Below are 14,035 nucleotides of genomic sequence, written 5' to 3' on the forward strand. Positions count from 1 at the left end.
TTATTTACCTGGACTGGTTGGGAGTAGCGGTGAACCTTTCCTCTTTACATTTACTAGCTCTTTGGAGAGGTTAACAGTTGCTGCAGTTGGATAGAGCTGTACGGATGTACCATGAAGTACTTACATTTAAGGTCTTATGCACCAAGGGATGAATACCAAGAATGCAGACTGCTTGCGTTACAGGCAGTGGCCTCCCGTCCATTAGGGGCACCCGGGTGCCGCCCCCTCTATCCACGCCACCCCCTATATGTATAATAGATAGATTCATGCATAGCATAGCATGAATCTAGCGTGAATCTATCCATGGCCACCGCAGCCAGCCCCTATTCATGCGTCTGGCCCCTTTCAGAATGCCGGGTGCCTGAATTACAGCGGAGAGCCGGGGAACAGAAGGCCGCCGCCGAGCGGGGGAAGCAGCCAGTGAAACAATGGGGTAAGTGCTACCGGAGGTCTGTTTGCCGCCCCCCCCAAAAAAAAATAGTTACCACCGGCTGCCACTGGTTACAGGCATTTGTCCTTGGGCGCATGATGCCATTAACATAAGTACCACTCAGTGCATTGTCCAACCCTATGCAGCTGCAGGATCTTCCGGCAGCCTCTCATAGAATTTGACAGGCTGCTGGCAGCAGTGCTGGATGATGTGCCTGTGCCCTCTGCCTGCTAAACGCCCAGTGTGAATGAGGCCTCAATTTTTTATTTGTCGGTTTCAAATTTTTTTTTTTTTTTTAAAGTGCAACCTAACTGTGTTTGAGAGCCACAAACTGAAAATTGGTTATTTAATTTTTAATATTCAAAGTAAACTCACCCATCCATCCATGTCTCCATTCTTTATTTGGTTGAGAAATCATTTTGAAAAACACCCTCTAGCATTTCTAGCCACAGCCATCTTGAGTATAGACAGATGATTAAAGTAGGATTGTCTTTCTGGAATCCATCTGCCTTTAGCTCAGGCACGCAGGCAGGAGGGTGTGCTTAGCTGAGAGAACCCCTCTCACCCTCCTCCAGATGAAAAACAAATGTCCGTTAGGAGTCCTGGTATGTATGACATCATTTTGGCCTAGGGCAGAAACCCTGAAACAACTGAAGAAATGTAAACAAATAAATAAATAAAAAAAGTTAAAACAAGTAAAAATAATATTCTTTTAAATCTGTTTTTACTAAGTCTAGCAGCCTAAGGATTAAATTGTTAATGTTGATTGAGCGAGCTTAGTTCAGCTTTAAAGGTGTTTAAAACCATTTCTGCACATTATCAGTGGGTGGCAGCAAAGCACTTCAAATCAAGTGTCTAGTTGGCCAGCACAGTTGAATAAACTAATCTCACTAAAGCTGGTAATACATATTAATTTGATTCTATGGACTCATTTTGACATGCAGCAGCCTTTGCCACCCCACGGAAAAGCAATCCGATTTTTGCCCTCTTTTGACCGGCAGAAGTAGCAGCCATAATAGTCCTAAATATAGAACAGAAAGCCACAGGGAGTTGTCTTTCTAAAAAATTGAAGCTAAAGCCCTCAAGTATAGATAGGTAAATATTAATGTAACTTATCCAAGATTAATTATCTGACAGTAAAGTTGTCCTTCAAGGTAAAGTGAAATAATGTTCTGATTTTAAGTATGCGGTTGGCATTGATTACCCTCCCACCTGTTGCATAAAATTACTGTAATCTGATTGTTTTGAGTCACCAACTTCTACACATCCCTACTGACTTATGTACTGTCAACAGAGAACTTGCAAACTGCATTTATTCAAATTTCAATATAGAAGATATAATGGAGAATTCTTTCACTGGTCTATTGCTATGGTGAAGTTACTCCAAAAAAGGGTTCCAGCACCAATGGCAGAAACCTGTGTCCACTGAGAGAAGGGCAGTCCTGGGGTTTTCAGGAGTATACTTGAAGGTAAAGCGGCAGCAGTAGGTACTGATGGTGGAGCGTAGCAGGCCAGACAACTGCTCAGTGAGCCAGAGACTGTGTGAAGGCACAGGTGTCACAGAGGTGGGTAAGGCTCACTGGGAGTCACTAGATGACACAGGGTGCTCTGAGGTGTACTGGAATCATGGGGTCCACTGGGAGTCACTAGATAACGCAGAATGCTTTGGGGTGCACAGAGTCTTGGGATGCATAGGGACACACTGGAGTGACTAGAGAACACAGAATGCTTGGGGGTGCACTGGAGCCACGGGACACATGGGAATCCCTAGGTGCATTGTGAGTACTGGAGTCACTGGGTACACTGAACGTACTGGAGTCACTGGGTACACTGGATGTACTGGAGTCACTGGGTACACTGGATGTACTGGAGTCACTGGGTACACTGGACGTACTGGAGTCACTGGGTACACTGGATGTACTGGAGTCACTGGACATCCTGGAGTCACTGGGTACACTGGACATACTGGAGTCATTGGGTACACTGAACATACTGGAGTCATTGGGTACACTGGACATACTGGGGACATTGGGTACACTGGACGTACTGGAGTCACTGGGTACACTGTATGTACTGGAGTCACTGGGTACACTGTACGTACTGGAGTCATTGGGTACACTGCACGTACTGGAGTCACTGGGTACACTGTACGTACTGGAGTCACTGGGTACACTGTACGTACTGGAGTCACTGGGTACACTGTACGTACTGGAGTCATTGGGTACACTGTACGTACTGGAGTTATTGGGTACACTGCACGTACTGGAGTCACTGGGTACACTGCACCTACTGGAGTCACTGGGTACACTGTATGTACTGGAGTCACTGGGTACACTGTATGTACTGGAGTCACTGGGTACACTGTATGTACTGGAATCACTGGGTACACTGTACGTACTGGAGTCACTGGGTACACTGTATGTACTGGAGTCACTGGGTACACTGTACGTACTGGAGTCACTGGGTACACTGTACGTCCTGGAGTCATTGGGTACACTGTACGTACTGGAGTTATTGGGTACACTGCACGTACTGGAGTCACTGGGTACACTGTATGTACTGGAGTCATTGGGTACACTGTACGTGCTGGAGTTATTGGGTACACTGCACGTACTGGAGTCACTGGGTACACTGTACGTACTGGAGTCATTGGGAACACTGTACGTACTGGAGTTATTGGGTACACTGCACGTACTGGAGTCACTGGGTACACTGTACGTACTGGAGTCATTGGGAACACTGTACGTACTGGAGTTATTGGGTACACTGCACGTACTGGAGTCACTGGGTACACTGCACGTACTGGAGTCACTGGGTACACTGCACGTACTGGAGTCATGGGTGTACTGGGTACCCCAAAGTCACTAGGTGCACTGGAGTCAGGCACAGAAGACACATAGATACTCATACACAGAAGGGGGATCCCCTAAATCCTAGCGAAACACTGCTTGAACACAGAGCCATGAAAATCCAGGCCAATCAGGAAAGCTTTCTCCTGAATTCAGACTTTAATGCCAGAACTTGGTGCCAGAGATGAATCTCTTAATGCCAGAGATGAAACTCAGAAGTGCTGGAGGCTGTGTGCTGGAGAGAAGACCCCGACCTGGATCCCAGAGGAAGTTGTGACAACCAAATCAGGCAACACAGGGTACTTGAAAATATCTATAATCCTAATATTTTATAAAGTCTGTAGATAATGGATCACAATATGACCGCATGTAGATTGTACAGAAATCTCAAATCTGTGAGCTGACATAGGATTAAATGTATACAGATGAAATAAAACACTAACTGGATATGCTAAAAAATGAATTACTGTAGCTATAAACAAATGGAAGAGTTAGCCAGATTTTAAAAAAAGTCCCTTTCCATCCTGCAATTTATACAGATTTCTCTGTAAGGGGGGCTCTAGTCTTCTAAAATAGTATGAATTTACTCATGAATGAGATTAGCTTAATTCAAATAATCCTATCAGGGTATATTTACGTTTTAAGCTTCTTTCCACATATGTATATCTACAGTAAGGCTGGCCATACATTATACAATTTTCTGACAATTTTGTGTACAATTTTCTTTAGATTTACCTTCAAATATGTAGTGCAAGAATCTGCCTAATTGGATACAATTGAATGTGTTGTTTCGTTTTGACCTCATATTATATAGTTTTTGGTAAATCTAAAGGAAAATTGTACAAGAAAATTGAACGGGTATGGCCAGCCTTAGTGTTATGAACACAATTGTTTGTGTTGAGGCATAAAGTGACCCTGTCACCACAAAGTCACTTGTAAACAAAAGCATACTTGCTAAAAAATGAATGAATATACATATCTTTTTGGCAGCTCCCTGAACACTGCAAGTGTTTAACCCTTTTGGTGGGTCGAATATCTGTTTCCCCTGGCACACACTATGGTTCCTTCTACCAGCATGTAAGTCCTGTACTGACGTACAAGTCAACAGGAGAAACCACAGCATGCAGCAAGGGAGCAGGTATTCCACATACCCAGAAGCATGGAAAATTTGCTGTGGTTGGAAAGCAGCAACATTTCAAAACAATGGGCCCCAAAAGGTAAGTATATTGCCTCTTTTTTAGCAAGTATGCTTTTTACTGTATATACAAGTAACCCTATGGTCACAAGGTTTTGTTAAAATGAAATTTCAGGTATGGTTTTTATTACATACAGTAATTACATCGGTCTGGTCCTATGTAAGTATACACATTCCATACTTGTGCGACCACAGTGGAAGCGGAGAATCACTGTCACCACTACCACAGTGATCGCCTTTGCCTTCTGGGACCTGTGCCAAGTGGCTGCCCTTCTACATAGTGAACACAGGGGGGCACTTGCTCGGAACAGCCTTGTATTGCTTTTTTTTCAAAGGCGTTCTCTGATTGGATGAGGTGGAGTGGCTGGTTGGTTTCAATGGGGAAAGCAGCACAGGGCCCAGAATTCCATAGACATTGTGGTAGTGTCAGCTACTATAATGATTCTCCACTTCCACAGCCATTCCACAGGATATACTCTATGTATACTTATGCCGCGTACACACAATTGGACTTTCCGCCAACAAAACCGTGGATTTTTGTTTGAAGGTTGTTGGCTCAAACTCATCTTGCATACACACGGTCACACAAATGTTGGCCAACAATTATGAACGTGGGAACGCGGTGACGTACAAGATGTACAACGAGCCGAGAATGAGGAAGTTCAATAGCCAGTGCGGCTCCTTCTGTATGATTCCGAGCATGCGTGAACTTTTGTGCAGACTTGTGTACACACGATTGGATTTTCCGACAACAAAGTTTTGTTGGCTGAAAATTTGAGAGCCTGCTATCAAACATTTGTTGGCAGAAAGTCCAACAGCAAATGTTCGATGGAGCATACACACGGTCGGACTTTCTGACAAGCAGCTCACATCCAACATTTCCCGGCGGAAAATCTGACCGTCTGTACGCAGCATAACTGTATATTGGTCCAAGTTGGACCAAAATAACTATGCAATAAAACTATACCTAGTTTAGCTTTGAGCAATTAAACATTGATAAGTAATGTTTTGTTGTAATATAGTTATGTCTCTATATTCCATGTTTTATATATTTGATGATTCACGCGGTTTGTACATAGTTGATGAGGTACAGGATGTATGTGCCAGTCTAATAAAGAAGAGTAAGCCTGACAGCCTGCAGAACTGAGTGCAGGATGTGTCTACCTGTCTAGGCAAAAGGAGACTAGGGGTGTCAGTCTACAGACTGGGGTGCAGGCTGTGTCAATCAGTCTAGAGCAGGAGTCTCCAAACCTTCTAAACAAAGGGCCAAATATGCCCTAGTGACAGCGGGGGTAAAAAACACCCCCAGGTTTTGTGGTCAGTGGAAGTAAAAAGTTAGAGGAGGACTAGTGCCCCATCATTGGCGTTGGGGGGAGAAAAAGTGCCACATACAGTACATATGGCATTTAACCACTTCACTACTGGATACTTTCACCCTGTTCGTGCCCAGACTAATTTTCAGCTTTCGGTGCTCTCACACTTTGAATGACAATTGCACGGTCATTCAATTCTGTACCCATATTAAATTTTTAGAATTTTTTTCACACAAATAGAGCTCTATTTTGGTGGTATTTAATCACCGCTGTTTTTGTTTTATTGTTTTTTGGGTTTTTTTGCTAAACGTACAAAAAAAGACAGAAAATGTTGAAAAAAAAAAACAAATTTTCTTAATTTCTGTTACAACATTTTGCAAATAAAATAATCTTTCTTCATAAATTAAGGCCAAACTATATTCTGCTACACTTGAAGAATCAGCTCAGGTGAGGACATCGCTGGATCCCTGGACAGGTAAGTGTCCTTAATTTTTTTGCCCAGACTGGAGCTCCTCTTTAACTAAAGCTTTTAGAAATTATGAAAAGTACCTGTATTGTGGTACATATCCATCGCCATTTGTCTGCGTTTGGCTTTTTTTGGTAATAATTTTCATCTTTGGTTCCAAAAGAACCCCTGATCTAGAATGATGGAGGGCTGTCAGTCTGAAGAGTATACTCATTCAGTGAAAGAGAAAAATTAACTAGGATTTTTTTTTTTTTTTTATTAAAAAAAAAAAAGGTATAACCCGTCAGGTCATAGTGAAGTGGAAAAGCAACCAAAACGTAATCAGCTAAAGTACAGTACACTACAAAACAAAACATAAGTACATATCATTAAAAGATTATTGGGCATACTCTGGAGACTGGTCACTTAGGGGTTAACGAAGATACACTGGAGACGGATCCCCGAGGACTTAAAGTGATAATAAACCTTTTTTTTATTATTAAAATAACAAACATGTTATACTTACCTGCTCTTTGAAATGCTTTTGCAGAGAGCGGCCCTGATCCTCTTCTTCTGGGGTACCCCACTGGCACTTCCATTGCACTTCCATGCCCCCCTTCTTCAGTGAGTGCCCCCACGGAAACCTGTTTTCTATGGGGGCACCTGTGCGTGCTCGCTCCTATTGACACAGAGCAGGCAGGTCGGCCCCGCCCCCCGCTTCCTCATTACAGCATTTTGATTGCCCAATGAGGAGGGAGACAGTGGTAAGTGCTGTTGCTATTGTGCACATCACTGGATTGGATCAGGATTACGTAAGAAAAGGGGGGGGGGCTGGGGAGATCCTGTAGCACAAAAGTTTTTTTTACCTTAATGCATAGAATGCATTAAGGTAAAAAAAAACCTTAAAGTGATTGTAAAGGCTCGCTTTTTTTTAAAATAACAAACATGTTATACTTACCTCCTCTGTGTAGTGGTTTTGCACAGAGCAGCCCGGATCCCCCTCTTTTATCCTAGTCCCTCCCTCCTTTGAGTGCCCATCAGTCAGCAGCTTGTTACAGGTTGTCACCCAAGCTGAGTCAGAGCTCCTTGTATCCATTCAGACACGGAGCCCCGACCTGGCCCCGCCCCCTCTCTCCCCTAATTGGCTGACTGACTTTGACAGCCGCGGGAGCCAATAGCGCCGCTGATCTGTCTCAGCCAAAAAGGAGGAGTGTACTGGATGGCTGAGGGGATCATGGACATTGCTGGAGAGAGAAGGAGGTGAGGTAGGTGATTGGGGGGTGCTGGGGAGGCTGCTACACACAAAAGGTTTTTTATCTTAATGCATAGAACGCATTAAGAAAAAAAAAATTCTGCCTTTACAACTCCTTTAAGGCTTTAAAACCACTTTAGTGCACATACACTGGCAGCTGGTCCCTGAGGGGCATACACTGGAGACTGGTCATTGATGGAATAATACTTAACTTTTGAGACTAACTTTATGCATATACAGTGGATAATGGATAATGAGGTGGTAAAGTATATTTGGTTAAAAACCCTGTTAGTTTTTTGCCATCTGTGTCCCATTGTAGATATTTCCCTTCATGTTCTGTCCTTTACAAATAACAGGCAGTGAGAGAAAATCTCCCCAAAGTGGAAGGAAGTTGTCACAGAAACATGTTCACATTATTAGATTTCCCCCTTTTCCCATTTTAGTGACTTACATTTTTGCATTTCATATCACTTCCAGTACAGGTGACATTGGACACAAGGACAAGTAAAAAATGACTCTCCCTAGTGTTAATATAAACAGCCCTAAAAAAGCTGATTATTTCTAACCTGCCAACACTGTATACAAGATTAAAGCAGAACTTCACTGTTTCAATGAACATTGACAATTTGTAATTAGAGATGGGCTGAACACCCCCCAGAACTCTCGAACACTGCAAAAGTTTGGACTCAAACTAAGAACCCCATTGAAGTCTATGGGACTCAAAAAGGAAAAATCAAAAGTCCCCATTTTGAAGGCTTATATAAAAGTAATTGGCTATAAAAAGGGTATGGGGGCCCAGCTACTTCCCTGGGGGACATCTACCAATGCAAAAAAACTTTTAAAAAATATATTTTTTTAAAAGGAGCAGTGATTTTAATGATGCTTAGAGTGAAACAATTAAAATGAAAAATTATTTTAAATCTAGTGTCTGCCTGTAAAGTGGCGCATCTGTACCGTGTATTGAATCTGCTGCAGCAAAACTGACATTTCTAAAGAAAAAAAAATGACATTTAAATTGATTTTCCCTCCAAGCTTTCTTTATTTAGTAAACAGCGGTTTGGGGCCACAATTTAGTGCACTCGGAACAACATTAGAGATTTTTTGGATAATATCTGGTGTCTCTTTGGCAGACTTTGGATGGAAATTACAAAGTTTTGTACCACAGCGAGCAAGCCTTATGTGAAGAAGTCAAACTCTAGTACACTCAGGCCAAGATTGACCATTTTTTTTAGATAAAGTCTGGTGTCTCTTTTGCAGACTTTGGATAGAAGTAACAGGTGCGGAAAAAATGGGCTTCGGATGTTGGTGGTGCCTTCTCACCGTAACCCTATAAAGGTACTTTTGATAAAAGCAAGAATTGGCCTTGCTGTAACAAATAAAAATTTGATGCCCCTGTCAAACAGTTGCAGAAAAATTGGTCTTAAGGTGTTGTTGGTGCCTTCACCCCATAAACTTCTATAGGTACTCTTGATGAAAGCAAGAATTGGCCTTGTTGTAAAAAATTGAAATTTGATGCACTTGTCAAACAGGTGTGGAAAAATTGGTCCATGGGTGTTAATTGTGCCCATGAAACCTATACCAAAAAAGTATCCAAGATAAAATCAACACCCACAAAACTAGGCAGCCTGGACAGTCTTGCAGAGATTTTAGATCCCAATAACACTTAATCAGTGACATCGGTATCAGGGGCTTGACAGCTGCAGCTAATCCAGGACTGATTCATTCATTTCTGTGGACAGACGCGCTCTTTTATCTGTCACAAAACCTCCAGCAGCACTGAATGCCCGTTTGGAAAGCACGCTGGATGCAGGGCAGCCCAGCACCTCAATTGCATACTGGGCAAGTTCTAGCCAGTGGTCTATTCACATGACCCAGAAACCCAGTGGATCGTCTACTGGAAAGCTCTCTTTCTGTTTTCATCACTAGATAATCTTCCACCATATGATGCAGATGCTGCTGATGGGATCTTGAAGCTGACAGCCCTGGGCGCCGAGGACTAAAGAAATGTTAAAATGCATCACTGAGGTGACCCCCTTCTCCACCACTCCTCCTTTGATCAACAGAAGCCTCAAAACTAGATTTTCCATGAGACTGTAACCTACCAGAGTCTGTAAAGGTGTTACATAAACTCCTCTTTAAGGTGGCCTCAAGATATTTCATCCTGTGCTCCCTCTGCGGGGGGCAGGATGAGTTCCGAGGCTTTCCCCCTTGTAACGGAGGTCAAGGAGGGTTGCCAACTAATAATGATCTTTATCTTTATCCTTGATGCCACAAATTCTTGGGTCCTTTCGCAGGCTTTGAAGAATGAAGGAGCCCATGCACCTCAAGAGGCATGAGAAACAGGGTCACTGAGGATTACAGTATCTGGAACTGCCTCCTTCCAGCCACATACTATTTCCAAGGTTTCTGGGGACTGAAAACCAACTCTTGAGGTTTAAAGTATGTCTTCCTCTGCTTCTATGCCTCCAAAACTGCCAGAATTCTCCTCTTCCTCCCTCTCCTCTTGTGTGTTCTTTGGCGTTGTAAGAATGGTGTCTGCATAAAGCAGGCCTTGAGAGGAAAGGAAGTCCTCCTCTTCTTCCCGCTGCTCTGCCTCGAGTGCCCTGTCCATAATGACATGCAGAGTATGCTCCAGCAGGAACACAAGAGGGATTGTGTCAATGATGCATGCATTGTCATGGCTCACCATCCTTGTCACCTCCAAATGGTGACAGTACAGTGCATGCATCCTTTATCAGCAGCCATTGGCATGGGGAAAAAAAGCCAAGCTGGCCTAAGCCTTTCCTTGTGCCATACTCACACAGGTACTCATTGACAACCCTCTGCTGCATGTGCAGCCGCTGCAGCATTGCCAAAGTTGAGTTCCACCTGGTGGGCATGTCACAAATGAGTCGGTTTACGGCAGGTCGAATTCCCGCTGCATTTCAGCCAACCTAACACTGGCTGTGTATGACTGCCTGAAATAGCTACAGACTCTTCTGGCCTGCTTAAGAAGATCTTGCAAACCTGTGTACCTATTTAGGAAACGCTGCACCACCAAATTGAGGACATGTGCCAGGCATGGCACATGTGTCAAATTTCCCTGTCAAAGGGTGGACAGAAGGTTAGTGCCACCACCATTCCTGGCTCAAGCTTCTGTGGAGTGAACCACCTCTGGGTTTGCCCTTGCAGAGTTGAAAGAATCTCTGCTCCGGTGTGGCTCTTGTCCCCTAGACAGACCAGCTGAAGCACTGCATGCCATCTTTTAGCCTGACTTGCTGAATGGTCCCTTGAACGCTAAGTTCACAAACGCAAATTGCAACAGTGCGATCGGCTGCACGTGTGATAAAAAAGACCCACACAGCTGATGTCAGGGAACTGGCCAGAATACAAATACGCACACACGTATTGCAAATGCATGTTCGCCATGGCGAAGACGTGTGTGTGCTGGCAATGGACGTCAGATCCGGCTGCCCTCAGGCCTTTAAAAGGATGATTGTGGCACATGGACATTGTTGACTGGTCTTCAGCTTCCTGCTTCCTGTGTTTGCTGCTGCTTCTGATCACCTGTTACCAACCCGGCCTGCTCTTAGGTACCTCTTGTCTCGCTCCCAGCTCTGACCTCATATTGTTCATGGATTTTCTCTTGTTTTCTGCCCTGTGTGTGACCCTGGCATGCCTAACCACGAATCTGCTATCTGATTTGCTGATCCCTGGCTTACTGACCTCTACTTCTGTCCCCGACTATGCCTTCTGCTGTGCCCTGTCTGCAGTTGTCTGCCTTGGTGCCTATCTCCTGTACCCAGCCTGTACCTACCTTTAGTACTCATCTGTTGATCATGTCTGCTGCACTTTCCATTACAACCTGCTTCCAGCCATGTGCAGTCTGCACCATCATCAGCACTCCTGGGTCCTAGTGCTTACCTCCTCTGGTGTCCACCTGCAGAGAGATCTCCATACCACCAACCCTCATCTGGGACACAGCTAGCAATCCCTGCTACTTTGGGCTTCATGTTTTCTGTTACCACCTTCAGGGACACCGAGTACTCAGCCACAAGGAGAGCCCTCTCAGCATTTCGGCTTCAGGACCAGGTACATGACAGCTGAGATGTAGGAATTAGGCCAGGCTGGCCACAATCTGAAGGAATAGGGTGGCTGTTCTCAACTCTTCCTTGATGGCTGCCTCTGGAGGACATTCTGCCTCGTTGGGGTTGTTTATCCCCCTCACTTTCCTCCTCTGCACTATCCAGTACCAAAGTCGCGTCAGTGACCTCATTATCATCATCATCCCTTCCATCCTCATCATCACTGGAGCCAACTTGGCAATACACTGCGGCTGGGGGCACATGGCTGCCAATTTGTTGTTTATCAGTGTTCTCCACTCTCTGTAGGCTCATGTTACTCCTTTCCTCTACTTCAGAACCAACATCAGAATCAAGTAATGTCTGTGCATCCTCAAGAAGCAAGTGGCTGATGCTGTGTTCAAATAATTCAGCTGACTCCTCCATGCATGATGCTGGGGCTATGGCAGGAGTACCTGTGGACAAGGAGGCAGAATAAGCCACTCTGGCAGCTGTGGTGGATTGCACACTAGTGTCAGCTTGGGTCAAAGAGGATGAGGAGGAAGAGGATGGTTTAGTAAGCCAGTCCAACACCTCCTCTCCATGCTGTGGCTGAATAGCACGGGCAACATTATAAAACAGATACGAAGGTGCCCTGCCTGAAGACGTACCATGTCTACCTTTGCCTGTGGACACAGAAGCTTCTGGCCCCCTCATAGTGGCATTGGAATGTCTGCCTCTCCTTGTTGGCCTCTCAGACATGATGGGGGGGGGGGGGCTTATTATCTAAATGTAATAGAAACTGGGAAATGTTGAGCCGTGATTGGAAAAAGTCATCATCACTTTGTCCAGTCAGGGCTCTGACAGTGCTAATTGGCAAAGCCTTGCACCTGACCAGCAGTTAGGGTAATGACCACATATATAATGCCGCGTAAACACGGGCGGACTTTTCGACCAGACTGGTCCGACGGACAGAGTCCGGCGGACAATCCGATCGTGTGTGGGCTTCATCGGACCTTCAGCGAACTTTTCCAGTCGAAAATCTGACGGACTTTAGATTTGGAACATGCTTCAAATCTTTACGTCGTAACTCCGCCGGACCCAGAAATCCGCTCGTCTGTATGCTACTCCGACAGACAAAAACCGACGCTAGGGCAGCTATTGGCTACTGGCTATCAACTTCCTTATTTTAGTCCAGTGTACATCATCACGTACGAATCCATCGGACTTTGGTGTGATCGTGTGTAGGCAAGTCCGTTCGTTAAAAAGTCAGTCCGCCAAAAGTCCGTTGAAAGTCCGTAGGACCAGTCCGGTCGAAAAGTCCGACCGTGTGTACACTGCATAAGGAGCATTCTTCTCACTGTCCATCACACTTATGTACCATGAGTTGTAGTTATAGTAATTTTTAGCAGGGGTTCCCTATGACTGGAAAGGTTTCTCAAGGGTTCCTCTGTGTTGAAAAAGGTTGGGCTGTATGATAGTAATAAATGCAGCATGAGGAGTAAGTGCCCTGCGCCCACTCCCCCCCCCCCCCCCCCCATTTTCACAGCAACAAGAAGAGTGACACTTTAAGGGCAGGAGACATACATTTAATCACAACTAAAATATACCCAGTACATATTATTCCCCCCCTTCAAATCCAAAACACAAAACACTCACTGCTGTCAGTTAGCAGGATAGTTACAGTAGCTTCCTTGAAGCCGTAATCCCTTGCATGCATATCAGATCATCTTATGATGAAGTGAGGTTTACAATCCTATGAAAAGGGGACATCGCAGGATAAAGCGGTATTATGTTTCAGTATATCAATTCAAACAAAGGACAGTGTTTCTAAACATGTCCTTCTGGAATATCTCTCTGTAATGTAGGTTCACAAGGTGTCTGCCAGCAAGAATGTAGGATTTGTATTCAGCTGCAGTCTTTCTTCAAGGAATACATTAATAGGCTTTAATGTGCTTATGTTTTTGTCTGAAGGGTATTACTTGTAGTATTAATTCCTTTCTCCTGAAGATGTGATATACTCGTCCTCGGTTCTTTGGTATGACAATCCGCTAGATGCATAAATATTTTTTCCAATTCATTTTACTTCATTCTGTTAACTGTCAAGTTTAGATTTTTTTGTTCTTGATTTTTAATAGTCTTCTACAGCCATTCCCAGTAGTCCTCCAAAATATAGCAGCTCTCAAAAGCCAGTCTCGGTGGTCCTTTACTGTTCCAATAGTCTTTGATTAGTCAGGAAATGTTGGGGGATCTTCAGCTGTTGAACAATAATTTCTTACTCAGCAAAAGGGTATCTTTATTCAAGTTAAAATAATATACATACTTATGCAACAGCACAGTACAGAATTCATAAGGTTGTACTTAACCACCTCCAGTCCGGGCCTTTTCTGGCACTTTTGGTTCACATGTAACAATCAGCAGTTTTTTGCTAAAAAATTACTTAGAACCCCTAAATATAATATATTACTTCTGGTTGGACTACAAGCCCGCAGTCCCAACACTATGCTGCTT

The sequence above is a fragment of the Aquarana catesbeiana genome, linkage group LG04 (genome assembly GCF_042186555.1).
Source record: "Aquarana catesbeiana isolate 2022-GZ linkage group LG04, ASM4218655v1, whole genome shotgun sequence".
NCBI classification, from domain to species: domain Eukaryota; kingdom Metazoa; phylum Chordata; class Amphibia; order Anura; family Ranidae; genus Aquarana; species Aquarana catesbeiana.